The sequence below is a fragment of the Monodon monoceros genome, unplaced genomic scaffold (assembly GCF_005190385.1).
Source record: "Monodon monoceros isolate NGI ecotype Baffin Bay Population unplaced genomic scaffold, NGI_Narwhal_1 Super_Scaffold_18, whole genome shotgun sequence".
NCBI lineage: Eukaryota > Metazoa > Chordata > Mammalia > Artiodactyla > Monodontidae > Monodon > Monodon monoceros.
The window spans coordinates 42,209,623-42,235,066 of record NW_021703774.1 but is presented as its reverse complement, the minus strand read 5'-3'; the positions used below and the strand labels follow the sequence as shown (position 1 = coordinate 42,235,066).

The 25,444-nt window shown below is 37.6% G+C and overlaps 1 protein-coding gene across 1 annotated transcript in view; it reads left to right on the top strand.

The window, feature by feature from the left end:
- Window positions 1–7,592: 7,592 nt before the first annotated feature.
- The window catches only part of PLA2G4A (phospholipase A2 group IVA), a 153,025-nt gene continuing 135,173 nt past the window's right edge, over window positions 7,593–25,444 (top strand). Inside the window, exon 1 of the mRNA XM_029229716.1 lies at window positions 7,593–7,673. The gene's annotated coding sequence lies outside the window, so the exon portion shown is untranslated. The remainder of the gene's footprint in view (window positions 7,674–25,444) is intronic.

Here is a 25,444-nt window from a genome sequence, read left to right as displayed (position 1 = left end):
GATTCTTAACCACTGCACCACCAGGGAAGTCCCGTTGTGTTAGTTTCAAGTGTACAGCAAAGTGATTCAATTATATATACACACACACACACACACACACACACACACACACACACACACACACACAGGACCTACCTATGCAGTAGGTGCTTGTTGGTTACCTATTTTATATATAGTAGTGTGTATGTGTTGATTCCAAACTCCTAAATTATCCCCCTCCCCCTTTCCCATTTGGTGATAGCTGGGAAGTTTCTTTTTCATCACAGGAAAATGTCTAAATTCCTCCATCTGTTTTTGAAGAATTTTTAAAATCTGACCTCCAGTGTACATTTCTGAACTGCTCTCCCCACAAACTCTTCTCCTTTTAGAACTGCCTTTGCACTTCCTCCCAACCATTAATTCCTGCCTTTGCTGCTTAAATTGCTCACAGCTACCCATCAAAATCCAATCCTAGTTTCATGGCCCAGTTTTGATTTCAGATTTAATTTAGTACTTCGTTGTCTCTTCCTCACTCTAGCACTTCCTGTTCAAGACACTTGTAATGGCTTTTAGTCATATATGTCTTTCATGTTTCATGTGTCAGTACGGGTTTCTGTGCTTGTACTTGCTGGTTCTTCTGTCTGAACATTCCTCCCACACTGTTTCATGAATGGTTGGCTTAGTCTCATCTTTCAATCAAAATGTATCCTCAGAGTGGTCTTTCCTGGACTTTTTTTTTTTTAAGTCATTATCTTGTTCATCTTGTTCCTTGACTCCCCTGTGCACTAGGATGTGAGCTACATGAAAATACGGACCTTGCCTATCCATTGCTCTCTCTCTCCAGTGCCTAACCGTATGCTAGGCACAGGATAAATAAGCAAGACGTCTGGGGAATGGCTATATGGAGCGCTTGGTAAAGTTGGGTTATGTCTTTAGAAGTCCTCAGGACCAATCTTGGCATGGAAGCAGCGTAAAAGCTTCTTACCTTCAAGAGAGGAAGTGACTTGGCCAGTGGGCCTATCAGTAGTAACCTGTGCTTACTGAATTTAATTTTTGCCTCCCCAAGTGTATCACAGAATTTGTAAAGGATCTCCTAGCACAGACATTTAAAAATCATTGTGAATGAGTGATCAGATGAATGAATCATATTTATTGGGTGAATGGATGCTGTTTACTAAACACATATTAACTTCAAAGAGAATGCTGTGTAAAGATTGGTGGAACATTTCAAAATAATGACCATATTTAACTTAAGCCATGCATTTATTACAATTAGCAGAATGGCTGTTAAGGGAAATAGAAATATCTAGAGAGCCAAATGAAAGGGAGATTGTTTTTCTAGAACTATGATTTATAGCATAATAATCATACCTTCTTCTTTCTCCCTATTTTAGTGATAAATCAAAATATTATCTGATATTGCAGTGCTTTCTTTAAATGTAGCAAGTTATAAGCAGTAATGGACTTACAACTGTTTAGGATATTAGTCTAATATTTTATTTTTATTTCAGTTCTTGGACCATTGCTATTTTCAGGAAAGTAAAAATACCTCAGTAGTGTATTAATTAGGAAATATTTAAATTTGTTGAGTCAACAGTGTTTTAATAGTCCTATCTATCTGTAGAAAACAGTTGGATCATTTTGCTAATTGGAATGAATTAGATTAGCAGAAATTTTTATTTTTTATAGCAGCTTTTGGATTTTTGTTGTTGTGGTTATAAATTATCAAATTTTACTCTATCCTAAAAAATAAATTTGGGACGAACTGAGATTTAAGGCTAGATTATAAATGTAATGAAATTAAATTTTGTTATGTGACTATTCTTGTTATTTGGGTGAAGATTAAGAGTTGTCTTTATTGTGTTTCCAATCAGAGAAAACTTTTATATATATATGGATTATATATATATATATATATATATATAGAATGAAGGAAAACAGATTTTTCCAAAGAGAACATGTTGGTCTTGACAATGTATTTGAAAAGTCAAATAGCAAAAGTGCTTTTGAGATACTTACTCACTGGTTTTATAAACATAAGTACAGGAGTGCTATTATCTTCATCCTCTAATGGAATCCCTTTACTGACATCATCGGAGCTCAGTTAGTTGAGGAACTCTGGACATTTGCTTAGCAGTAATTCTTCCTAATCAGGATTGCCTTCAGAGCAAAAGACATGTGCTCAACCTCTCACATGGTTGCCAGTACATTTAAATTCCAAGAGTACAGGAATTTTTAAAACGCTATAAAGTGTCTGCAAGGCAGTTTCTGAGCTGTGTGATTGGGCTCGTGCCCATTCTGACAGAATTGGTGAAATTAGACATGCGCTTGCTTTACCAAATTTAGAGGGATCTTGGAGAGCAGAAAACAGCTTGTACATTATTTTTTTTTGAAAATGATTACATTTATTATAGTCCCCAAAGTCAAGGGTCTTATTTTTTTTAAATAGATCTTTAGTGAAGTATAACTGCTTCACAATACTGCATTAGCCTCTGTTGCACAGCAAAGTGAATCAGCCACGTGCACACATACATCCTCATAGCCCCTCCCTCTTGAGCCTCCCTCCCACCTTCCCTATCCCACCCCTCTAGGTCGTCACAAAGCACGGAGCTGATCTCCCTGTGCTATGCGGCTGCTTCCCACTAGCTAACTATACATTACTGCCACAAGTAGGTAAGATGAATTAGGACAACTTGGTTTTGTCAAAAGTTCCTTAACATGATGTATCTGTAGTCAAATTTTCTACTGTGTATTAAGTCATGTTAATCACTGACAATATGACTCCATTTGTATAATATAAATTTGTAAGTCAGGGATTTGGTTGATTTGGGATAGGCTGAAAAGGTGGTCAAACAAAACAAAAAATATACACTGAAAAAATTGTCGGACAGACTTGGATTGAAATCCTGGCTTCACTACTGATTTTATGTGCTTAGGATTCTGTATAAAGACAGTAATGCACAATTTCATGAATATAGTGGTTAATGATACTGCAAATGTAGTGATAATACAAAGTATGTGGTCCAATATAGGCTCTATATAAGGAGCAACAATGATATTACTATTGCTTTATTTGGTATAGTCCTCTTAATATATTTTTAAAAAAACACGGAGGAGGAAAAAGTTTAATAAAGTAGTAATAATCTGCCTAACATGTTCAATTAAAAGAAGAATAATTAACACGGGGTGGGGAAGAGGAGGGTGGGACAAATTGGGAGATTAAGATGGACGTATATACACTACCACACGCAAAATAGATAGCTAGTGGGAACAAGCTATAAAGCACAGGAAGGGATTTCCTGGTGGCACAGTGGTTGAGAATCCACCTGCCAATGCAGGGACAAGGGTTCGAGCCCTGGCCTGGGAAGATCCTACATGCCACGGAGTAACTAAGCCCGTGAGCCACAACTACTGAGCCTGAGCTCTAGAGCTCGCGTGCCACAACTACTGAAGCCCGTACACCTAGAGCCCGTGCTCCGCAACAAGAGAAGCCACCTCAATGAGAAGCCCCTGCACCACATCGAAGAGTAACCCATGCTCGCTGCAACTAGAGAAAGCTCGTGTGCAGCAACAAAGACCCAACGCAGCCAAAAATAAATAAATAAATAAATAAATTTATATAAAAGAAAGAAAAGCACAGGAAGCTCAGCTTGGTGCTCTGTGACGACCTAGATGGGTGGGATGGGGGTGGGTGGGAGGGAAGTCCAAGAGGGAGGGATTATAGGTATACATATAGCTGATTCACTGCATTATACAGCAGAAACGAACACAACATTGTAAAGCAATTATACTCCAAATAAATAAATAATGTTTAAAAAAATGAACTATTAAAAAAAGAATAATTAAGAGAAAATTATTGCTTCCATTTTTCAGGTCAAAATTATTGATGCAAACATATGGGTAGTAAATGTACATTGAAGGTACAGATGATGAGTCCTAGTAGATACTTAGCTGTCAAAACAGAGTCCTTATTGTTCATAAATATACTATCTCTAGATCTGTGCTTTCAACACAACCAAGTTTTATTTATTTTTAAAATTTTTTATTTTATTTTTTTATTTGGTTGTGCCATGCAGCTTGTGGCATCTCAGTTCCCTGACCTGGGATTGAACCCTGGTCATATCAGTGAAAGCCCAGATTCCTAACCGCTAGGCCACCAGGGAACTCCCATGACATCTAATTTTTAAATTAATTGTAAATATATTTTAATTAGGATCCATTTCATCCTTATCTCTTATTAGCTTCATATTTACAGGAATTGTATTAGTGTCTGTCGGGGCATAAAAAAATAAACTTCCTCTTCTTTAGTACGGATGGAAATGGCAGTAGGGTGGCAATAGGGTGCTATTTGGGTGTCAGGTTTAAGACATCTTTGAACCTAATATCATGGATAACAAATTCAGCAAACATCCTTTGAACTCCTAATATGTTATGGACTTTGTGTGCCCAGAGGGTTTACTAAAATTAAGAAGGCTTGTTTCCTACTATCATGTAGCATAAAATATTTTTCCTTTAATAAGTGTTCTTACTGAAACTGAAAGATTAATTATGCTGGAAAGGGGAATGGGTAGAGAAATTTTCCAGACAAGGTATAATTGAGCTAACCCTTGCAGAGTAAGTAGGGTTATTTTAGTAGAATTTAAGGGAAAGGTGTGCAAGGAGATTAGTCTCTGTGGTAGTCTGAATGAAAGATGAGAGTTAATTAGCTGGATGACAAAAAATTCACAGGTGAGAATTACTTTCATTTTCTTTGATTGGGGTGTCTTACTAACTTGATTTTGTTAATACATAAAGAGAGGAATGACTCATATTAATTGTATTCATAGATAAATAGAATACCAGTTTATTGTTTTACCTTCACTATAGTTGCATTATGAACTAGAACATGCAAGTGTAGCAGTGGAAAAGAGGGACATATTATTATAAGTAAATTGGTTAATTGGTGACCATTGAGAACCTTCCCTGTTTCTATCTGCAATCTGGATTAGATTTCCCCGTTCAGCATACCATGCTGGCTAATAATTTTCGTTGGATGTATGGATTTAACTACCAAACAGTATCTCATTCCTCAAGTCCCAGTAAGTTTATGGGAGACAAATCACTTTCATATGGTTAGAATACAGGATAGGTGAAGTGGAAGCAGTGAAAAAGACAATAGAAAGCAATTGCATATAGAGGAAGAAAAATCAATCATGAAAACTTCAGGTTTTTCTTTTCTGCTTTTCAAGCCATGGGTTTTGACAAGTAGGTACTTTCTGGTAGTTAATTTGGCCAGTTTTTAGGCCATTCCTTTTGCTTAATTATCCAGTGCTTAAATTAGCTTAATATCCTCAGTCTATATTTTTGAAAATATTAATAATTAATGGTAAAGGGTCTGAAACTTATTGACTAGCAATAATGCACAAGGTGGGATTGGACTCAAAGAGGCTGCTACATACTCAGTTTCAGATGAGTCCTACCTGTATTCCTTCTCCTAACAGATTTTCTTGATGGTTAGGCCTGGAAAAGAGGGGTCTTCCGACCAATTCATCCCACAGACTGAGGCAGGCTATGAAAGCAGGGGCTTTCTTACCTAAGGTGGAGATTCTTGAACTCGTAGGCTAATGTTGGAAATATTTTTGGAGGAACTAGGACAAAGTAAGGATAGTCAATCTGAATTGGTATCATTCATCTAGACGTCTATGTAAACAATGAGATCATAGGTAGGGAGCCAAACTGAACGGAATGTGGGCAATGGGAGGTGGTCCGGATATCCGTTCCAGAGAGGGAGAGACATACCTGCAGTAGATTTTATTCACTATAAGGATGAAGATGTCAGCCCAATTTAGTAAGGCAGAAAAGAGGCAAATATCTCCCCATATGTTTTAACCCTAGCCATAACATGTCCTGAAATTCTCTTTGAAAGTATTTAATCAAAACTTTTTCTTATCTTTAACAGATTACACACTATTGGATATCCCCTCCAAATACTGAGTTACAACTTTTTATTATCAAACTGACCCGAGCACTGTGAAGCTGCTTTTCAAAGGAGTCTTTCTTCACCAGGGTCTTAGGATGAATGTGCCCTGCAAAACATATTCTTTCTTTACCTGGGGAAAAAGGTAAAAAAAAATAGTAGTGTGCTCTCTGTTCCTCTACTTAGCACACTTAACCTTACAGAAATTTAGGATCTTCTTTGGAAAGAAAACAATCTTGACTTCCTGAGACACCACAGGCCTTTTTTTAGGAAGGTGAGACTAATAGTATAACAGGTTGAATTTATAGGAGAAAATCAAGACAAAAAGGAGTTGAATTCTGAGCTACAGAAAGCAGATAATCCAGAAGATTTAATGATGGGGTCTGCAGAAATTATATTCTTTGAAAATGTTACAAGAGAGATAGGAGAGTGTGCTCAATGTTAGATTAAAGACAAAATTAGAAGATCCTGTGTTTGAAAAACAAGATACACTAAATGAATGTGTCAGTCTTTAAAGACACTAATTTTTTGTTTTGTTTTAAAATTTTATTTTATTGCGGTAAGAACAATTAACATGAAATCAACCCCCTTCAATTTTTAAGTGTACCCCACATTATGGTTGACTATAGATATAATGTGGTACAGCAGATCTCTCCAACTTCCTCATCTTGCTTAACTGAAACTTTATGCTCACTGATTTGTAACTCTCCATGACCCCCTCCCCTCAGCCCTTGGTAACCACCACATTTTAAATTTTTTATCTTCAAATATATTTAGTTGCTCAGAGTTTGATATTCAGAAAAAGCTAAATGTAATGACTAATTATTATGGTGTTCATATTAGCTACAGATTAATACTAAAAAGTTAGAATTAAACAGTCACTTATTCTTTTTTTTATAAATGAAATTGATTTTAGTAATATAAGTTTTTTTGGCCATGCCCTGGGACATGTGGTATCTTAGTTCCCCAGCCAGGGTTTGAACCCATGCCCCCTGCAGTGGAAGTTGGAAGTGCACAGTCTTAACCACTGGACCACCAGGGAAGACCCAGGTCATTTATTCTAACGTTGCAAAAAAAACCAAAAAAAAAAAAAAACCCTCAAGTTTCTGTTATAATTCATAGCGAATTGCATGATAACATCTCATGGATGACTGATAAAGAATAAAAAGAAAGAAGTCATCTTGTAAAGACACTAATTGATTCTTGCAGAATTTGGATAAATTTAAACAATATACCTTCTTTGTTACAGTGATATCAGGTATTTGAATTTACTTTGCATATTTCTAATTTAACCTGATTTGATTTTTCCCCCTAAATCTCAACATATGTATTACATTCTCCAGTATGCCTTGGGTTATCCATATTTTCAATTGAGTTCTTGTTTGGAAAAAAAGGAGGAAGCAGTAACTACTTAAGGACAAGAAGTACTTTCAGACACACGCATACATAGACTCCATGTAATTTAGGACTTACATATTATTTAAGCATGTTTTCTGACTTCAAACTCCTAGTTCTGATAAGTAAATATTTACATTTAAGATATTAGCTGCTCTGAGAACAACGCTTTTCCTCCCTTCCTCCTTAATTCCACCTTAACACATCTGCAAAGACGAAAGGAAACCAGCTCACATTTTAGCCCCTCCTACCAAGGATAAGACTTGAACTTCTCTGTGGTCCCGGGCTGAGAAAGGATCCTGACAGAAAGCTAGAGGTGTAAAGGAGCCTGAGGAATCTCATTGTAAGTCTGGGAACTGTAAGCAATATATTTACTCTTCCCTTGCTTGCTCCACTTCTCTCTCCCGCCCTCCCTAGCTTTTAGTTTGTATCTTGCTTGGAAGGAAGAAAGGACAAAGGGAAGCCTAGAATTCACCGCTGTGAAAAGTATGCATGTCCTCTGAGTTTTGAAATGAGATACAGATCAGGGACCTTAATTTCCTTCTAACAAATGCCAGTTTGCTTTCCGGGGTCTAAATGCACTGTGGAATCCGACGATAAGGATTTCCTTCCTGTACAGCGCCGAAAGAAAGCGAACGTTCAGAAAGGCAGTAAGGTGGCTCTACTTAGCGCTCCACGTGATGCCACCCGGTGGTTGCCTATTCCCATTATTGAGCAGCCTGCTCTTTGACAGCCCTAAGGATCTTTAGCGAAGAAATTTATCAACTAATTTAAGGTTTAATTAAAAAATAGTCATTTCGGTTACTTACGCAAAGCATTCCTGGGTATTTAATGTGTGGCAGTGTTAATGCGAAAAAACAAACAACATTGAAAAATTAATTGTATATTGACTGGTATTCTGATTCGTCCTTCTAAGTTATTTGACATGCCAGGAGAACAGAGCTCGAAACAAGATATTGGAAAAGATTTGCTTAAATAAGAAAGCTAAGTTTTGAGAGTGAATACTATTTTAGTAATTTTGTATTGGAAGCATTTGTAAAAAAAAAAAAGGCATTTGGATTTGAAATAATAGTGGTTTAATGGTTTAACTTATTTAAGTTTCCTATAACTTGTACTCATTTTAATCTTAAAATTAGTCATTTTTACCTCAAAACTAGGACAAGAAATGCTCTTTATGTTGGTTGATGATGTAAGTAAGCAGTTATTCAGCTAAGGCAGATGGAGAATACTAGAGGCGGACCATTTGGATGGATGTCAATTCTAAGTTATGATATTTGCATATATGACCCTTTGGGTTCAAGGAGAATTTCTGTTTTGTTTTGTGTCTGTTTGCTGCATAAATTTGGAATTGTAGCCTAAGAGATGTTTGTAGGGAATAGTAGTGAAAGAAACCTTGTTAAGAGTTTTAAAATTATGTTCCAGAGATCTCTAGACCTTGCCAGTCAAGTTTGATATTGGGATTAAACAACAGGTATTTGTTTCTTTCAGTGAGCAGAGGAAGAGTTAAATTTTAAGTTAAGCAATAACTGTGAAATGCATAGAGAAGCGTTTAATCTGCATTTGTTCAAAGCAGCTTTACAAACTTCCTGTAGGGGAAGCACATTTTATGGGACAAGAAACTAAGAAACCTATTTAGTAATTTTCCTTGTCCCAATTAAACATAAATGAAAAATATCTCAAAAGTGACTTGCAATGTTAAAATCCTTTTTTTTTTTTTTTTTTACATTTTACGTTTATCAGTTTCTTGCTAATAGTACCTGATAAAGGTCATCCCACAGAGATACTTTGGCCTGTGTTTTCAACCGATCAGTATCATTCCTAGTGTCTCTGCTTAGAAAGCAAAGTCGTAAAATGAAATCATTTGCATTAAAAAAAAATATGTTCCAGGAATGAAAAAGAGGAAGAGAGAATTAGCTGTGTTTCCTTTTCCTCTCTTACGCCTTTTTATTTACCATCAGTTGTTTTCTTCCTCTTGCTTGCAGATTTTATAGCATTAGTTATTCTCAGCTTCTTCTTTTTAGTTTGTTTTATCACAGACCCTTTTACAAATCTTATGAAAGCTGTAGACTCCTTCCTAGAATAATGACACTTTTGCTCTCAAACATGCACAAATGTTGAAACCCCTTTAGGAATTTCACAAATCCCCCCAAACGATTCATGTCGTGTGAAAACATAGTATTTCTTAGAATTTCGGAGCTTTCTGGCGATTTCAAATAATTAGCAAATTATTTTACTTATGAGTAAAGAACTGCCTCACAGTGAATATTGCACTTATTCAGTTAGTGTTCTGGAACTCTAAGTAATTGGTGTAATGGAAAAACTACTGCCTGGAAACCAAATGACCTAGATTCTAGACTCCGCCCTGATAGTAATTAGCTGTACAATATTAAGCTTGCCATTTTTCTGTGACATCTGATATTTTTTATTGCTGAATGCAATAAGTAAAACATAATAGGGAAGTAAGATACAAGTTATTTTTTATTGGATTGTGGGATGTCTATATTTGCTGCTTTTGTTCCAAAATTCCTAATGATATTTGCAAAGAAGAAAAGGAAAATTGAACATATAGTCCCCGCAAGGGGTAACTACTTTAAAAAAAAAAAAATTATTTATTTATTTGGTTGTGCTGGGTCTTTGTTGTGGCAGGCGGGCTCCTTAGTTGCAGCTCGTGGGCTCCTTAGTTAGGGCAGGTGGGCTCCTTAGTTGTGGCACATGGGCTCCTTAGTCGAGGCAGGCGGGCTCCTTAGTTGTGACATGCGAACTCTTAGTTGCAAGGGGTAACTACTTTTAAAATTTTATTCATTCAATCAAAATATTTATTGGGTAACTAGCATGCATAAGCACAGAGACAAGGAATTCATATATATACATCTATTTATGCTTCTAGACATTTTTCTACACATACACTCACATGTAGATTTTACAGAGTTGTGATCACACTTGTTAAAAGATAAACTGAGGCATATTAAAACTTTTGAGTTCATTTGGCAAAAATTGATTGGCATGGGGCAGTGCCCAACCAGAAGTGGTCAGGAGCACTTCACTGACATGATATATGGGAGAGAATTTTATAGAGAAAAAGCAGAAGCAAAGTAAGGAATTTATGGATTGGCTACAGCTTAAAGCTTAGTTGGCTGTTTATGAATGACTGTCCTTAGGTTTCAATTTTGTACCTTCAAGGCATTTACCAGCTTAGATTTTGGTTTGCTGATGTAGGCTGCAGTGGCATTAGAGTCACCTTAGTCTAATGGCCTCCTTGTTTAATTAATTTAGCACACTGCTGATGCTGTTTCATAACATGCTTCCACTCAATCATGAGATTTTCTCTTAAAACGTATTTTTATATTCATGTGTTATTTTATATTCATTCATATCTTAAATATTACTAAGTCCCTACTATGTGTCAGCCACTATGCAAGTGATGGCAATCTAGCCATGAGCAAGAGAGTATGGTTCTAAGATGTAATTTTTAGTCTATGGAAATGTTGTATTGGCTGATTATAAGTTGCTGGATATTTAGGTGGATTAAAGTTTTCCACTATTATAAATAGTGTTTCATTTAGGACCTCAATATAAATGTTTGTATATATCTTTGTTTATTTCCTTTGGATAGATTCTTAAAATGCATTTTTCAAGTTCTAACAGAAGTTCCACTAATTACAGGTTATGAGATCATAAGCCAAATGCTTAATCAAAATTTTCTTTTCTCAGCTGTAAAAGAATAGTAATAATAATAATAATAATTGAGTATTTGGAGGATTTAAAAAGCATTTAGCAAAATATTGTAGAGTACTAGTTATTATTTTTGCCATTTTGCTCTTGAGAAAGATTGGATCCATTTATCAGTAGTATAAGAGAGTAGAATTTCCCTAAGCCAACATTGTGTTATCACTCAAACAGAACAAACAACAACAAATCCAAAAACTGAGACAATTGTTATATGAAAATGGTATCTTGTTTAAATTTGCATTTTTTTTCAGGAATAAGGTTGAACAATTTTCATGGTGGACACTTGTATGCCTATGTTTACGAATTGCATCTTTCAATGTGATTTTTAAATCTTTTTTCAGTTTTAATTTCTAATATGGTAAATATCAATGGATATAACTCACATAATCAAAGGCCCTTTGGGGTCCTCAATAATTTTGAAGAGTGTTAGGGGCCTTAACATGAAAGGCTAAATTTTGAAATGGAAATAGAAATTCTGTAAACATTGCTTTTTTCAAGTTTAGAGGATTGTTCTTGTTTCCTGATACCTTTTCTTTAACAATGGGTGAGATGCATAGAAAAATGAAAGCAAGTCATTTTTATTCTCACTGTCTGTCATCTTCTACAAAATTCAGGGGACTTGAAGAGGTTTCTGAGAAGAGGGCCAAAACCCTTGTAGAATCTCGCACAGCTTTAGCAACATCCAGACTTGCTTAATGCAAGAAGATGGAGCTAGAGATAGGTCTAAAGGTTACAGGATGATTCTTTCGAAAGGTTTTGTAAGAAAGATGGTGTCCATGTTTGTCAAGAACCAACTTAGAGAAAATGAATATAAGCTTTAGGCCATTCATCTTGTACTCCTTGGCGACTAGGGCAGTGACAGTTGGGAGAACCAAAAGGTTGGTTCAGGGGTTCTTTCCAAAGAAGACATTAAATAAAGCAGATATTGTTCCTGCCTTTTTTTTGGGGGGGGGGCGGGTACGTGGGCCTCTCACTGTTGTGGCCCCTCCCGTTGCGGAGCACAGGCTCCGGACGCGCAGGCTCAGCGGCCATGGCTCACGGGCCCAGCTGCTCCGCGGCATGTGGGATCTTCCCGGACCGGGGCATGAACCCATGTCCCCTGTATCGGCAGGCGGACTCTCAACCACTGTGCCACCAGGGAAGCCCTGTTCCTGCTTTTTGATACCACTATTTGCGTGAGAAAAAGAGATGTGCCCAAATTTTGCTACTCTTGCCATTCTGTGATTCTCAGTTTTTTGGATTCTCTTTGATTCTTAGTCTACCCTCAGAACAATTCTTTGAAAATACAGTTTATCTTTCCTCTATACAAATATAAAATAAGCTTAAATATGGATAATTCAGTGCTCGCCATAAGCGGATTTATGAAGCTGCACAACCAGTCTGATCACTTATTGAATGAATTCAAATAGCTTTAGAGAAACTCAGCAATCACCTATAAGTGATCCCGGTCAGAGTTTAGTAACCACTGAGTCAAAGATGAAGGGCTGAGAGACCAAGTTGTACTCATTTTCCTTTCATTCCCTTCTTAGGGGGAAGGGAATGCACTTGTAAATCAGCTGCTCCCTTTTCCTTAATCTTCCTCTTCATTTGCTTGACTTCTGGAGTCTATAGGGAAATTTAGGTATTTTAGGTAATAGTGTGTTTTGAATTAGAAAACAAATATCCAGGGCTCCCCTGGTGGCGCAGTGGTTGAGAGTCCGCCTGCCGATGCAGGGGACACGGGTTCATGCCCCGGTCCAGGAAGATCCCACATGCCGCGGAGCGGCGGGCCTGTCAGTATGAAAAATTCAGGTATTTATAACAGTTTAGTTTTTCATTTTATTATTTAATTTACAATCTGTTTTCTGATTACCTAGTTTGAAAAAAAAATCAGAGGGACAATAATACCTTTCGTTTGCATAGCATTTTGTGGTTTATAAAGAGATTGCTCAAGAACTTTATTCCCACAATAACCATGTAAGTTAGCAGAGCAGATATTCACATTTTGCAGATGTGAAAAGAGAAGTGTTGGAAAGTTAAATAGCTTATTTAATATCCGAGTCTTATGATTTCCATTTTGATGCATTTTGTATACTTCAATTAACTAATTGATTGGTTTATATTTCCAGTTTTGATGCTGTCAACCTCCCCCTATTTGTTAACATCAGAAAAATTATACGGGAAGAACCATAAAATACACATCCTAATGCACATTTCCATATTAACTCAATTGTTCTGTTCTTATAACTGGATTACTGATTGGCATAATAGAAGAAGTTGCACAAATTTAAGAATGATTGAAGCAGTAGCATATGATTTAGAATTTCTTATTTTGTAACTATTCAGCATTTTATAAAGATATATGCCACTTTAAGACAATAAAGTATATGAAGTTTAATCCAAAAATACAAAAGAGATATGAGTTGTATAAGAAACACTAATTCTACCAACAGTTTTACTTTCATTTGGTAATAGAGCATTTTTTTAGAATATTCTGAGTATAACCTACAGAGCCTATGGTTCTTTTTGGCTCTTATTAATCTTGGTGGTTGGCATAAAGCATTTGTATCAAAATGGTTACTCTGACCTTGGATTTATCATTTGTAGAAAAAAATCATTATTATTTTTACCTTTCCGAACAACCCAGTAGCTTATGGTATACCAGGTATTCCTTTTCAGGAGTAAAAATCAACTTTAGTTATAACGTTGGCTTATTATACATATGTATAACTTCATAACAAATAATACATAGTAGGTCATGTTTGACTGCTAGATGCAACTGCACCACTAGAAACGTTAGGTCAGCAAATGGCTTCTGTATTGCAAATTGACACACTTCCTATTTGCCTCATACTTGTACATCCACAGCTTTAATAAGATAAGCAAGTTGGGCACAGTACCTCAGCAATAAACTGGGATGTTAGACTCCGTGTGTATTCTTGTGGGATTCCTGGATCTGTAATTGTAGAAGAGACAATGCCTGGGTTAGTCTAGGGGCAGGAAAATGGTGTCTTTAAGTTTTCTTCAGGCTTTCTCTTATTTATTTATTTATTTTTTGGCTGTGCTGCGCGGCGTGCAGGATCTTAATTCCCTAACCAGGGATCGAACCAGTGTCCCCTGCAGTGGAAGTGCGGAGTCTTAACCACTGGACCGCCAGGGAAGTCCCCAGGCTTTCATTTTTTATTACTTGAAACAAAAGTGTAATCCATTTTGTGGACTGTTTACATGTAGTTGATGCAATATTATGAAAGTAGTAAGAAAAGTAATTTAGAGCAATTAAGTAAGAATTTATAGAAAAGTACTCTGGGGAAAAGTATCTAAAGATGTATACGGTTATGAGGATATGCTGTGTAGATTCCGGCATCTATAATTAAGATATCTTAATATCCATCAGTCCCTTGTTATTATCTACCACAAAGCTCAAACAGGTATCAACTTCCTTTCCATTTAACTGTCATGAAGAAGAGGCAGATGAGTTTAAAACTGGTTGAGGTCATGAACTTAGATCTCAAGAGGTAACAGTAGGGCATTTCTGTAGGTCATGGAATAGTCTTCAAAATCACTACTTTCAGTGTACAATGGGAATTCATGTTCAAATGTAACTTCAAAGTATCATTATATCATTGATTAGTAGAAGATGCTATTAACATATTTTAGGAAGATTTCTCACAGCAAATTTAAATTCTAATTTAAAGAGATTTCTTAGTTAATTAAAAATTTAGTTGCAAAATATTAAGATGGTTGCTTATAATCTGCTGCTTGGTACTTATTTTTTGAGGTAGTGACAATCAGGGATTTATATTTAAAATATATAAAAGTCCACAATGTTTATATGAGATTTTTTTTCTTATCCTTATCACTGACGATCCCTCTGTTAATGAAAAGCAATAAAAGGATCAGTTTTGTGAAACTCATAAAGTGTTTGCAGAAAATTTTACTATCTGCTTAAATTATGTGTTAAATTGACAAGTTGGCTTGGTTGATTAATACCTTATGAGCTATTGTCACAATGAAAAGAACATTCTTGTATGAATTACAATTTTCTGTGAAGAAAAGAATTTCTAGATACTATTTCATGAATATATGTAGCATGCCTAGGAAAAGAGTAGGAAAAATGTACCTTTTTAAATACTTAGAAAAAGAAGAGGCATTAGAAGCAATTTAGATAGTCTGTACTCTCTTTTTCACTTAAGAATTTTACCTGTTGGATCAAGAAAAAAAAAAGGCAGTTGCTAATATAATCCAGGAATTTTTGATCACTGGGCTATGTGCATTTATTCCTTCACCAGTTCAGTATGTTTTAATTAATACTAACTACATGCTAGGCACTGTCCTACATTTAGGGCATACATGGGTGAATAAAGAGTTAATTCCCTCTTGGAGGAGAGAGATGATAATTAAGCAAATAATAAAGAAATAATAAAAGAAGCAAATGGACTTTAATAGTACAGGCTAACCTGGGGAGGTGAAGGATGGAAAGGTTTCCCTGCGAGGTAAAATTTAAGCCGAGATGTGAGGGATGAGAAGCCAGGTGTGGGAGGTGCCTAGAGTGAGGGTAGTGTGGCTCAGATGGGGGGCTCCAGGCAGAGAACAGCATCTGTAAATGAGCCTGCAAAGGAACAACCAAGATATCAGATGGAAAACCAGTAGTTAGGATGATGTCATGGGAACAAAGGAGGGAAAGTGCTTCCAGAGAAACAGAGGATAGGAAAGTGATGACCATATTTGAAAACTTGGAGGTCATTAGTGGTCTTTTTTTTTTTTTTTAATATTTATTTATTTGGCTGCGCCAGGTCTTAGTTGCGACATGTGGGATCTAGTTCCCTGACCAGGGATCGAACCTGGGCCCCCTGCGTTGGGAGCACGGAGTCTTAACCACTGGACCACCAGGGAAGTCCCTCATTAGTGGTCTTGATAAGAGCAGTTCCAGTGGAGTGGTGGGGACTCAGTGAGATGGCAGAAGGGATAGGAGTGGAGGACTCTGAGGACATGGATAGGTACAGTGGGAACAAATGGCCCTTTAGAGAAATCTGTCAGTGAAACCCAGCATAAAAATGGAGACATGGAGGGAAAAGGAAGGATGGAGTTATGGGAGACTGTAACAAAGCTAGCTAATCAGATTTTCCAATAGAAGGTAAAGGTTGATGATTCAGAAAAGAAAGGCATGGCCATCAGAGGGAAGTACTTGAAGAAGATAGAGGGATTTTGCGTCTAGAGAGCCATGTGTGGGGCTAGGTCCGCAACACAAGGAGGAGCTCTGCCTCCTTCGTGACAGGGAGAAGGAGAACCCAAGTGCCTGGGCAGAGGAGTTTGCAGATTTGCTGGTGGGAAAATGGGAACTTCCTCCTGGTGCCTTCTGTTTCCTCAGTGAAGGGAGATGAGGTCACAGCCAATAGTGAGGGTGAGGTGAGGCGAGAGACTTGCGGGGGAGAGGAAAGTCTGTCTAGCCTGGGACTTCAAGGGCACCAGAAAAACTTAGAAGGGCGTTGTGTAGTGGTGAGAGCCTCTTTGAGTTCTGAGAATGTAAACATAAGATTAAAAACCAGTCTGCCATGTTAGGTCGTTTTTCTCCAGCTATGTTTAAATGCTAGGAGCAAACCCAGAGAAGCCAGAATGGTTGAGTTTTGTTAGAGTGGGTTTTTTTTTTTTTTTTTGAGTGTGAGTTTCTAAAGAAAGAAAATCTGGAAATCCTTAAAATGAACAACCAATACACTAAGCAAACAAAACAAAACACCTAAAACAAAAATGCGTAGAAATTCATGAACTTGTAGAATACAGATCTTTTTATCTAGGGTAATTATTAACTAGTAAGGAACAGTCACAAATTGGCTTGATTTCCAACATTTAGTCGGCAGGGATTCAGTCTTTGTTCCTTTCAAACTCTTGGTTTCCTTGCCTAGCCAGCTGCTAGGCCCAGTTCTACACTTCAGTGAATCTCAATGCCTTTACCTGTTCTAGGAGCCATCACGCTAGGCTTCGTTTCCTTCTTAGTTGCTAGAATTGTTTTCAGTTCTGAATGTTTAACCGTGGCCTTGCCTGCCTTTCTTGGATATCTAGCTAAGTTCCTGTGTAGAGTTTATATCTTACCCCTCAACTTTGCCTACTTTACTCCTGCACTAAGGCCACCTTGGTGCTCCCTGAAAGACAGTGCTTTGTAGACTTGGAACCATTACAACTCTGCAGTGTAAAGAGGGCTGAGACATTCAGTAGTAATAATCAACCATCGAAAAAGAGAGTCTTTCTTTTACAGCTCTGTTAGCAGGATGTTCTTTCTTCAACCTGACAAAAATCCTTCATTTTGCAACTAAAAGTCATTTCCTTCTTTTTTTTTTCAATCTTTAGAGTTTTAGAGAACAGCTGGTTATCATAATCACCATAATCAAACTGATATTTTTTTTAAGAACTAAAACAATTTCATTGAAACACTGACTCTCGTATTTCCTTGAAGTTTAGAAAAATCTTGTTTCAATAAATTTTTAATTCATTAGCCGTTTCTCATAAATCCTTCTCTTGAAGTGCTTTAGTTTTACACTGTTGACGGCCAGGTGCTTCCATGAATGGAAGCAGTGAGTCTGTGTGGGTCAGGCTGAGCAGGGAGGTGGGGAGGACAGATGCACCTGAGTTTGCTTCTGGCTCATATGTTTCCCAGATGCACTTCTTGGCACTCAGGAGATGCCTCTTTGTCCTCCTTCCCTCCCTACCTCAATAAGACATGTCTATCATGTGTTGGAAAGTCATCCTACACTTTATTCCTGGTTCTGCCCATATTTCCTTAGGCTGTGGTATAGATATAGTTATGGAACTTCTTCCTGTCCAAAATGAAGGGGAGAGTGTAACATTGCTTTTGTTAATTTCATATTTTTACAAAACCCATTGAGGCATTATATCTCATCAGCAGAAGCTCAACTGAAACATTCTTACAGATTTTATTAATATCCTTGGCACCGTTCTCCATTGCTGATCAAAGGTTGAGGAAATGTATATTTCACAATTTGGAGCAAATGAGTATTTCTAGTTCATTTCAACCTGTGTTTATTATATGTAACACCTAAATATTCAGGTTGGGCTTACATGTTTATTATGGTGCTAGCAGAGTACAAAAATAACAGTTTTCTATTGCTTTACCCTTTATAGTGCTGAAAGTTCTTCTGTCTTAAAAAATTTTACATTGAACTTTAGACTTGCATAGATGTACTCCACAGAAGTAGAGAGAGAAAACCCTTCAATGCGTACATTGAGACCATTTAAGAGGTTTACTACACTCCATAGATTCCATGTATTTCAATATAATTGGTTTCCTTTGTAATCCAGAGTTTTTATTTTAAGAACTTCATAGTGTCATACTATATCATGGGGTCTGTAGGCTTCACCAGACTGCCAAAGGGATTCAAGGCATAAAACATATTAAGAACTCCTGAGAATTTCCCCTCAAATGCATACTTTCTATGTACAGAGTTCTTAATCCTGCAAAAGAGTGAATTGCCTGTTTATTTCAAAAGTGAATTGCCATTCACAGTGTCTAGAAGCACGTTTCTAAAACTTCTTACAACCTGAAAAAAGAATGATGAACTTGAATTCCTATTGTACGTTACACAATCCAGGACTTGTAGAATGCTCGTGTCATGGTTAGTGGTTTAACTTCCCAGTAACCCATGAGATGGGTGGGTGTACAGTGCCTCTGATCTTCCACAACTCCTGCTATTTTTTTCTGTCATTTTTTTCCACTTCAAGATCATAGTCAACATCCATATTTTAGTTACAAGATCAACCTCATGGGCTGCTTGAAATAGTTACCATGTTAGTTGAGAAGTAAAACAACTTCAAAATGTTATAACTCATCCAGTAATAAACTGTCTCTCATGAAACATTTAAGCCAGCATGACGGTTTTCCTGGGGGTTTTCCCTGGACTGTTTTCTTTAGAAAAAGATACGGCTTTCCCTGCTGTGGCAATCTTGGGTACGTCATAAAAAGAGGCAGCAATTAAGGAGGGAGTGGAACCCTCAACAAAACACAGATACTCCCTAGGGGAGCATATTTGCAAACCATCTGGTCTGGAGAGAGAAAATTGTAGAAGTAAATGCACTTTTCAAAGCCCATTCCTTTTCCTGGCATTTTGTGCCACATTGTTAGGTATATTTCAAAAGTGTTAACACTGACACCTCTCCATTATCAGTTTCTTTTAAGTAGAAGGTAAAACATTTTCCATTTTCTGAAAATGAGCATAGTAAACACTTGTCAATGTGGTATTATTCCTTAGTGGTCTGTGTGGGAAGAGGAATTTTTAAAAACAATCCATGTTGCATTTGTAAGTCAACATCTTATAACTATGATTCACATCTAGAAAAATCTAAAAGATGAAAATGACTCTTTTTAAGCTTTATTTGACCAATCACAGAGAGAAATTCAGTTGTTCATTTCCTTCAGATTCATATCTTGAGCCTACTTCACACCACCAGACAATAGCTTGGCCATTTAAAGTATTGGTCAAACTAAATTGTATACAAATCCTCTTTTAATTTTGGCTAAATTCCCTTTTTAGCCTGAGTATGCTTGGTTGGGGATGGCGGTGGGGAGAGGAGAGGGTGTAAAGAAAGGGCACCTGGTTGAGAGTGGCGAGACGAATTCAGCTGTTTCCCTAACTGGGTGAATTCTCTAGGTTTGTTTATATCTTTAGACCTCAGCTTACAAATTTGCACAAGGTCTGTCTAGGTGGTGATTATGACTGTTTCTTCCAATTCCAAAATTTTCTGACCTTAAAATACAGCCAGAGTGGCTGCTTGTTTTTGGCCACTGAAGAGGTGAAACAATGGAAAATAACAGCAAACTGGAAGGTCAGAGAAAGAAAACCAGAAAACTGGCTCTGGAGTGAGGAGACATTCTTGCTTCATCTGTAATGCAGCGTGTGAAAATGGGCCAGCCAGTTTTCTGCCCCTTAAAATAGGTTTATCTGGATTTGTACTTCCCAATTGTGAAGTGGTAAAGTAAATAACATTATGCATTGTGTTTCATTTATGTACTCGTGTGTTTGTGTGTGTGTGTGTTTGTGTGCACTTTCAAAATAACCAGATGAGGATGAGGGAGGCTGGTCCATCTAAATAATGCTGTGCTCTCTCTTCTTTATCTCCTCACAATCCTAGTTTAGGTGCTTGTTGTATGATATCTGGACTCCTCTGGCTGGTTGCCCCTCCCTCCTCAAATGCCACCTTTCTCCATTAACAACTGTATGCATCTTTGTTTAACTGTTATATTTATATTATTGAACTGTGTTATAGACTGAATTGTGCCCCTCCCCATTCACATATTAAAGTCCGAACCCCCCAGTCCCTGAGAATGTGACTGTATTTGGAGATCAGGCCTTTAAAGAGGTGATTGAGTTAAAATGAGGCCCTTAGGATGGGCCCTCATCCAGTTGACTGGTGTGGTTATAACAAGAGGAAATTTGGACACCCTAAGAGACACTAGGGGAGCATGGGTACAGAGGAAAGACCATGTGAGGATTCAGGGAGAAGATAGCATCTTCAAGCCAAGAAGAAAGGCCTCAGAAGAAACCAAACCTGCTGGACACTTTGATCTTAGCCTTCTGGCCTCTAGAACTGTCAGAAAATGTTTCTGTTGTTTAAGCCATGTAGGTTGTGGTGTTTAATTATAGTAGCCCTGGCAAACTAATACAAAGTGTCACTTCCACCCTGTCCCCTCTCTCTTCCTGTCCTTTAGAGGCTTTTGTAGAATGGCAGAATGATGTAGAAAGAAAATCTAGTATGAGTCAGAGGGTCAGGATTCTAGGGCCAACTCAACGTTTGTCACCCAGGGGAACGTTGCTTAGTCTTTCTGGGAGACAATATTCCTTGTAAAGTGTGAGTAAGGGGGACCATCTGCCTCAGTTTGAGTTCTCAGTGATTTTTAGACAAATCACTCATGCTTTCTCTCTAAAATAGCAATAATAATCCCTCTCTTATTACGAAGACAAAACAAGACGGCGTATATAAATCACTTAGCGCAATAACACTGGCATCTGGGAAATGCATAATGTGAACTTTTGAAATTAAGCATTCAGATTAGTAATTGCTGAGATATCTTCCAGCTTGTCATTCCAGGTTCTATAATTACGCTCTACTTCCCCTTGATTATTTCTCAACCCCAAACCTCATCTGTGGTCTAATCAGCTTTCCCCAGTAATCCATATACATTCCAAGTTTGTTGATTCATCCCTTAGTAAATGGTAATTGGGTGATCACTTGGGGCCCAACAAGAATACAGGGAGAAGGAGACAGAACTTCCCTCTTGTTGTTCACAGCTAGAGGAGACATACCCTCTAAATAATGGTGATAGAATACATAACACTGCGGTAGGAGATATCAAGGAGAAATATAAGGGTCCTAACCATGTAGATAAAGAGATGGTTTACTTCAGAGAGTGAGTTTATACAGAATCCTGAAGGACAGGAAGAGACTATCCTGCACAGAAGGTGTGTGGGGGAGGGAGTTCCCTGGTGGTCCAGTGGTTAGGACTCTGCGCTTTCACTGCCAAGATCTGGGTTCGATTCCTGGTCCAGGAACTAAAATCCCACAGGTCGCACGCAGCGCGGCCAAAAAAAAAAGGTATGTGGGAGAGAGGTAAGGAGGGTTTTGGGTGGCTGGGTGGCACCGGTGAGAGCCTGAGATGCGATGGGGCATCTCCACTGTGGCTGCAGCTTGCTGCTCATGGCCTTTTCCTAGAGCGCATGTTTCTACCTCCATTTCTAGACATCTAGGCCCTTTTGTGGTTTCAAATATCAGCTCAGGTATTTGCCTTTTCTAGCAAGCCTTGTTTATTTTAAACCAGTTGAATCTTTCTCTGCTCTGAAACTCCAGTATATATTCCATATATATTTGTCAGGTTAAATAATGAACTTTCAATAATACAAATTTGAGAGATGAAGAAGCAGTGTCAGTGACCTAGGAATAAAAGCAGAGTAGAAAAATTCAATTCAAAAGGAATAGTGTGGATGGACATCAGTGAGGGACCAGGTGTCTCACTGTGGGACCTGAGAGTCATGTACCATACTCTTGGGTTCCTGGCTTGAGAAATAGACACAGTTCATTAATCTGTGCCTTTATATCTGGTGGCATGCTTGTCTGTTTCCTTGGGAACAGGGCAGTTCTCTTAACAGGTTTTCTGTATTAAACTTAGGGTACAGCCTGAGAGACAGTTCTAATATAAAGCAGCTCATGTACTTAATTCTTATTGTTTCTTCATTCCTCTGTGCCTGTGGATGATATCAGACTCTTTGCTTAGCCTAGGTTTAAGAATTTAAAACTTTATTAATGCCCTAGTAACTTTAGTAATGCCTTGGTATATATGAATGATGATGATGGAAACAATAATGCACTTCATGCCTTCACGCTTTCAGAACATTCTTCTATATCCAGAATAATGGAGAAAGCTTTGAATTTTGAAGCAGATAAATCAGAGCCATATATATATAATTTAATGGATCAGAAACAGCAGGACTTTTTAATCTCTATTAAAACTCATTGTTGAATATGATAAAGTACACAGTCTTTATAAAATGTGCTCAACAAATTTACCTACTTGAATTTCTTAGAAATCTCCATAGAACCAAATAAGTCTCAGGAATTTGGGGGAAAGCATCAGTTTCCTAAAAAACAATAACAAATGATAATTTTGTATATTTATGGCCCACTAGGTACTATGCTTAATAATTGACATACTTTTTCTCATTTCATCCTCTCACTGCCTCTGTGAGGTGTGGGGACCATTTCCCCTATTTTATAGGTAAAGAAACAATCGTAATTGTTTTGGGGCTCCATGAACTGAGCCCAGATAAGACAGCAAACTTAACTGGTCAATGTTGTGTGTGTTCTGATGCTCCATCCATTATCTGTTCCCCATCTCTCTCCCTCTCTTCAGGCCTTCCTATTCCCTAAGACACAACAATATTGAAATTAGGCCAATTAATAACCCTACAGTGGTCTTTAAGTGTTCAGTTGAAAGGAAAAGCCATGTGTCTCTCATTTTAAATCAAAAACTGGAAATAAGTTTAAACTTAGTGAGGAAGGCATGTTGAAAGTTGAGATCAGTCAAAAGCTAGGCCTCTTGTACCAAACAGTTAGCTAAGTTGTAAATGCAAAGGAAAAGTTCTTGAGGAAATTAAAATGCTACTCTAGTGAACACATGAATGATAAGAAAGTGAAACAGCCTTATTGTGATATGGAGAAAGTTTTAGTGGAACGGATAGAAGATCCAACCAGCCACATTTCCTTCAGCCAAACCCTAATCCTGAGCAAGGCTCTAACTCTCTTCAAGTCTATGAAGACTGAGAGAAGTGAGAAAGTTGGAGAAGAAAAGTTTGAGTCTAGCAGACGTTGTTTCATGAGGTTTCAGGAAAGAAGCCATCTCTAAAACGTCAAAGTGCAAGGTGAAGCAGCAAATGCTGATGTAGAAGCTGCAGCAAGTTATCCAGAGGATCTAGCTGAGATCATTAATGAAGGTGGCTACACCAAACAACTGATTTTCAATGGAGATGAAACAACATTCTAATGGAGGAAGATGCTATCTAGGATTTTCATAGCTAGGGAGGAGAAGTCAATGCCTGGCTTCAAAGTTTCAAAGGATAGGCTGATTTTATTGTTAGGGGCTAATGCGTCTGGTGACTTTAAGTTGAAGCCAGTGCTCACTTACCATTCTGAAAATCTCAGGGCCCTTAAGAATTATGCTGAATCTACTCTGCCTGTACTCTATAAATGGAAACACAAAGCCTGTGTGACAGCATATCTGTTTAGAACATGATTTACTGAATATTTTAAGCCTATTGTTGAGACCTACTTCTCAAAAAAAGGATGCCTTTCAAAATATTACTACTTCTCACTGACAATGCACGTGGTCACCCAAGAGCTCTGACAGAGATGTGCAATGAAATTAATGTTGTTTTTATGCCTGTTGACACAACATCAATTCATTTGACTTTCAAGTCTTATTCTTTAAGAAGTATACATTTTTGTAAGGCTATAGCTGCCATAGATAGTGATTCCTCTGATTGATCTGGGCAAAGGCAATGGAAAACTTTCTGGAAAGGATTCACCATTCTAGATTCCATGAAGAACATTTGTGATTCATGGGAAGAGGTCACAATATCAACATTAAAGGAAGTTTATAAGAAGTTGATTCTAACCTTCATGGATGACTTTTAGGAGTTCAAGATTTCAATGGAGGAAGTAACTGCAGATGTGGTGGAAATAACAGGAGAACTAGAATTAGAAGTGGAGCCTGAAGATGTGACTGAATTTCGGCAATCTCATGATAAAACTTGAAAGGATGAGGAGTTGCTTCTTATGGATGAGCAAGGAAAGTGGTTTCTTGAGATTGAATCTACTCCTGGTGAAGATGCTATGAAGATTGTTGAAATGACAGTAAAAAGTTTAAAACATTACATAAACTTAGTTGATAAAGTAGTAGCAGGGTTTGAGAGGATTGACTCAAATTTCGTTTTGTTTTAACATTTATTTATTTAATTTTTTGGAGGGGGCTGTGTCGGGTCTTAGTTGTGGCATGCAGGCTCAGTAGTTGCAGCATGCAGGCTCTGTAGTTGTGGTGCATGGGCTTTCTAGTTGTGGCCTGCGTGCTTAGTAGTTGCAGTGCATGGGCTTGGTGGCCCCACGGCATGTGGGATCTTAGTTCCCCAACCAGGGATCGAACCCATGTCCTCTGCACTGGAAGGCTGATTCTTAACCACTGGACCACCAGGGAGGTCCCTTGACTCCAATTTTGAAAGAAGTTATACTGTGGGTAAAATGTTCTCAAACAGCATTGCATGCCACAGAGAAATTCTTCTTGTAAAGAAGAGTCAATTGATGCAGTAAACTTCATTGTTGTCTCATTTTAAGAAATTGCTACACACACAAAAAAGAAATTGCCATAGTCACCCCAACCTTCAGAAACCACCATCCAGCAGCCATCGAGGCCAGACCCTCCACCAGCAAAAGATTATTATTCGCTAAAGGCTGAGATGATGGTTAGCCATAAAGTATTTTAAATTAAGGTTTGTACATTGTTCTTTTGGATACAATGCTACTGCACACTCAGTAGACTACATTACAATGTAAACATAACTTTTAAATGCACTGGAAAACCAAAAAATTTTTGTGACTTGGTTTATTGAGATATTTGCTTTGTTGTGGTGGTCTGGAACCAAACCTGCAATATCTCTGTGGTATACTTGTGATAACCTCTTATTTTCCCATTGTCCTGTAACTCTAGGCAGGGAAAGAGAATGACAAAACACTCTAGTCTGTGTTTTGTTTTTTTGTCTTTTTGTTTTTTTTCACCTTTCCCAGAGAAGTCCATCTTGCCCTGATAACGTGACTAACAGGGTTTTGGACAGACCACACAATATGAAGCATTCACTG